The sequence below is a fragment of the Mesoplodon densirostris genome, chromosome 4, assembly GCF_025265405.1.
Source record: "Mesoplodon densirostris isolate mMesDen1 chromosome 4, mMesDen1 primary haplotype, whole genome shotgun sequence".
Lineage (NCBI taxonomy): Eukaryota > Metazoa > Chordata > Mammalia > Artiodactyla > Ziphiidae > Mesoplodon > Mesoplodon densirostris.
The window spans coordinates 85,885,625-85,890,272 of NC_082664.1; positions in this window are offsets into that span (position 1 = coordinate 85,885,625).

Below are 4,648 nucleotides of genomic sequence, written 5' to 3' on the forward strand. Positions count from 1 at the left end.
GCCCGGGAAGCCCACCGGCGGCAGCCTCGACCCTCCACGGGCGAAGGGAGGAGGGGCAGAAGGGGTGGCTTCATTGGAAGCCTGCTTCCGACTCTCCTCGGTCTGGAGTGTCCTCGTAACCACCTCCCCCCTTCACACCCACCCTACTCGAACCCTGCGGCCGCAAGGGCCGGGTGGGACTGAGGTGCCGCGTTAGTAGGAGGGCGAGGATGCAGCTCCGCCGGGCTCCCGGGAGCCGAGGTGTGCCCATCCCCCACCCTCTTGGCTGGGAGGGGGGTTGGAGGGCCCACGGGGGTGAGACGAACCCCGGGGACTCAACGACAAGGACAGGAAAGAGCCTGAAATGGGGTTTAGTCTGCAGTTGTTGGGGCCTCGGTGGAGGAACCTTGGGTAAGGGTTAGAGAGGGCACCCCAAGGGGAAGGCCTGAGGCCCTAAGAAGGGTGGGAGTTGGGAGTTGTGAAAAGGAAGGAGAACGTAGAAACAGCTTTTTCGGGGGGCGGCGGGAGGCAGGCAGCCTGCAAAGACTTCCCCTGGCCAGCAATCTGGAGGCTAGCACTGGACAGATGGGGGTTTTGGACACCGCGCCATGGACATGTGTTCCCCAAGGTCTGAGTACATGTAGCCCCCCTTGTTCCCTCTTATGCAGAGACTGGGCCCACACAGGCTCCTGCCTCACCTTGACCTCCCCCTCATTCCTGTGGCAGTGGGTGCCATTAGAGGAAAGAGAGGTCCTGTTCCGTGCTGGGCGCTCAACAGCTGGCTCCTTGGCGGCAGGAGGGGGCTTTGCCCCTCCAGCTCAGAGTCACAGGGAGAGCACTTCTGCTTCCCCCATCCCTAGGGAAAGGGGCCCCAGCAGGTAAAGACCAAACAGACGGCTGCACTTGGATTTGCCTGGGGGCAAATAATTTCTGGAGATCCCTTTAAGCAGGGGGTTTCGATCCCTTTAAGAGGGAGTGGGTCAGATAAAAGGACTATAAAAGTCCAGCTTTCTTTATTCACCAACACCCCCCCCTTCCTGCGACGGGGGAGGGGGGCAAGTGCTGCAGCCGCATTTAATTGGTGTCCTGGTATCCCTGCCCCAAGGCACCATGACCTCCAGTTTGTCCAGTGGGGATGAGGGACCAGGTAGCTCAGTCAGTGATCCTGACACCTAGAGTTCAGGCACTCTTTCGGGGGGAGGCAAGGAAACAGCTGCCCCCCACTCCCAGGAAAGGCAGGACCAGGGCGTGGAATGGAGGAAGGGGAAAGTGGTTACCGCCACCACTGCAAGGACTGCGCTGCCCCGATGTGGTGCCCTGCCCTGTGCCAGGTGGCTGGACCCGAGGGCAGGCGATCTGCAGGGACTGCGGCGGGCAGTGGGGGAGGTGCCTGGCGGCTGGACTGGAGATGACGGAGCAGCCAGTCTGTCCCGGCTGTCAGTCTGGTCGTATGTGGTGGGGGAGGGGTGTGCAGCGTGTTTTCTCTCAGCCCTGGATGTTTTCCTCTCCGCATCTCTCTTTCTCTGCTCTCCCGTTCTGAGGCAGTTAACCCTTCCTGATGGGTCTGGAGGCGACTGGGTAGAGAGAGCCCCCTGCCTGGAGGCAGAGAAGGGGTGGCTCTGGAGACCTGATGAATCCATTCCTCTCTCCAGATGAAGCAGCAAATCCTTTTCAGTGGGGGACCTCTGGGCTACTGGGTGTGCCAGGGTGAGGAAAGGTGAGGGGCCCCAGGCGTTGGCACAGCTGCCTTGGTGGAGTGGGGTGGGGGGCAGCATTCATTCAGGAAAGGTTTAGAGGAAGAGGTGGAGCCCTTCCACACCTGGAATCGGCTCTGGACTGGAAAGGAAGGAAGCCCAGGTGAAGAGGTCCCTGGAAGTGGGGTGAAGAAGAGAGACCAAAAGGTCCCTTGGGGAACAGGCAGGGTGTGCAGCCCCTGGTCTCTTTGCTGGCTCATTGACCAGCACTGACAAAATGGATGGGGAACAGAGGTAGATTAGTGGGCTGGCATAGGAGGAACATCAAGTGCCTTCAGCCGGCCTCTGTCTCCAAACCATAGTGAGAGCTTCCTGGGGCAAAGGAGACAGCCACTCACATGGGGGAGGCTCTGAGAGTAGAATTCCTCCAGCTGCTGGGCAGGCTGGGCAGGCTGGGTAGGCTGGAATGGGCTCTCATGACCACTCTGCCTCCTCTCCATTCAATGTTCCCTTTTTTTCCTCCCACCAGGGCCCCAAATAAAGACAACTCTTTCCCCACTCCCCCAGCCTAGGGCCATTGGATCTTCACTCCTGGATGCTGGGGAGAAGTCCAGTCCTCCAACCTCACCCTGCAGCCACTTCCTAGGCCGAGCACGGGCTTCCTGCCCTTTGGGTCTCCTTTTCCTGTGACTAGGTACATTTCTTTTTTGACCCTCTTGGCCTCAATCCCTGCCCATTAGTGGGCATGAAGCCAAGGTCACCATAGGCTGGGCTGCTGACAGGGGCCCCTTCCCCTCTTCTGCCTTGGCTCTAGTCTGCCAGATGGCATGGCTCAGCACCAGCAGCCACCTCTGCTGTTACCCTCTACCACCAGTCTCTTGATGAGGGGTGGGGGACATCAGCTCACGGGACAGACAGGTGGAGGGGGTATTTTGTGAGGTGGGGGTAGGGGTGGCCTGATGGTGGTGGGGTACTGCTAGGAATCTTTGTCCTGGGAGGCTCAGGGAGGGGAGAAATCCTTTAGTGTTCTTTTATAGGTCTGGGGATTTTGCTTTCCCTAAGGGTGGGAGGTGGGAGAAGTAGGGGCAGTTGTCTTCGGAGACCCTGGCCCTTTGAGAAGTTGCTGTGCCACAGTCTTAGTTTTCAGCTTCCATTCACACCCTCCTGGGTGGCCCTCTCCTTTAAACATGTCCCCCAACACAGCTAAGACTGTCTGGGCCCCACTGACAGCTCCAGAGACAGATGGCAAACCGTCTTTTAGGGTTCTATTTCCCAGCCATAGGGGCTCGCAGCCCTGATTTTCTTAAAGTGCTGAGTCTCAAGGTCTAGGAAAGGGTAGGCATTATGTGTGGTGCAGGGGGAGTCCCTCAGCCACACTCCAAGGCTGGGTTTCTCCTCTTGCCTAGGCAGCCCCAGCACTGGGGGTGCTTCTCTCTGCCAGAGGTGTTCCTCCACTCAGCCCCTCCCTGGGCTGCTCCCAGGCTCTGGTGACTTGACACTACCCTTTTTGCCGCTCCTCCTTTTACTTCCCAAAGCTCCCCTCCCCCGCCTGAATTGGGAATGAGGCTTTGTTCTAGGGTGGACTCAGCATTTCTCAAGAACCTACTATGTGCGCATCCAGTGCTTGTTGAAGTGAAGCCCTTTGCCGGCTCTGGCGATACAAGGTGCCGAAGACACAGCCCCTTCCCGCACCTCACAGGGACCTCCCACACCTCCGTGTGACCTCAGCCTGCTGTGCCCACCCACCCCGCTGACCCCGCGAGCGTGCTCGGGCTTGGAAAGGCACGTCTGTGGGTGTGAGACGGAGCCACAGCATTCGGTGACTAGGGGGAAACCAGGTAAGTGTCCACACTTGGTCCCATCCTGGCTTGGGGACGCGAGAGAGGGAGTCCAGCCTGGGCTGTCAGGCTGCCCACCCCCTCCTCCCTCCCCCGGAGAGCTCTGATGTTCCCCGCGGTGGTGGAAGAGGGTGTGTGGGTGTCAAGGACTCACAGACCAGGCTCTGCTGTCGGCTGGAAATGGATGAGGGTTCCACACTCTGCTTCTGAGAAGGGTGAATTAGGAGCTGGAGTGGGGGGCGGTAGGTGAAGGGGAGAAAGAGGAAAAAGAGATGCGGGTGAGGGGTTACCGAGCCAGGACCGACCTTGCTTGAAAGGAAAGGAGACGTGGCAGGCAGGGAAGTCGGAAAGATGAGGCAAGGGCGGGAGGGGCTTCTCAGCAGTCGGGGCCCTTTCGTTGGAGTCTGGGGCCCTTTCTGCAGGAAAGGGGGGTTGTCCTCGCTTGATTTTCGGCTGGTCTTCCCGAAGCCTTGCCCTGGGGGCAGAAGCCGCTGGCGAGCGTGGGGGTGTTCCTTGGCTCGCAGTTCTCTCCACTGGGTGCTGGAGAGGAGAAGGGGGACGAGGGATGTAGAGAGGTGACGGCCAGGGCGGGGGTGAGATTAGATTTCTCGGGGGGGGCGGGTAGCAGCTAGGGGATTGGGGCTCCAGGGTCGGGTCACCATGGGATACGAGCTCATGTTCTGGAGACGAGGAGAAAATCCAAGAAGCCGGCTAAGAAAACCACCCCCTCCACCACCCTTGGCACCGTACCCCTCCCCCCAGGCCCCACCACTCCCCGCACCGCCTCCCGCGGCCGCCTCGTGCTGCCCCCTGCGTTGGGACGACCGACCCACGGTTCTGATTGGTTGGAGACCGGGAGGGGGAGCCGAGGGCCGGATTGGCTGGCAGGGCCAGCGCAGGGCGGGGCGGCTGATTGGCGGAGCTGGCTGAGGGGCGCGCTGCTGATTGGCTGGGGACGAGGAAGCAGGAAGGAGGGCGGCGGAGGCTCCGCTCTCGGGGAGTTTGTGGGGGAACCGCGAGCGGCGTAGCGGATCCCGGAGCCCGGCCCCCGCCGCCCGCCCGTCCGGCTGCCTGCCCCGCCCGTCCGGCCCCCGCCGTCCGCCCGCCCCGGCCAGGCGCGCCCGCCCCCCCGACGGC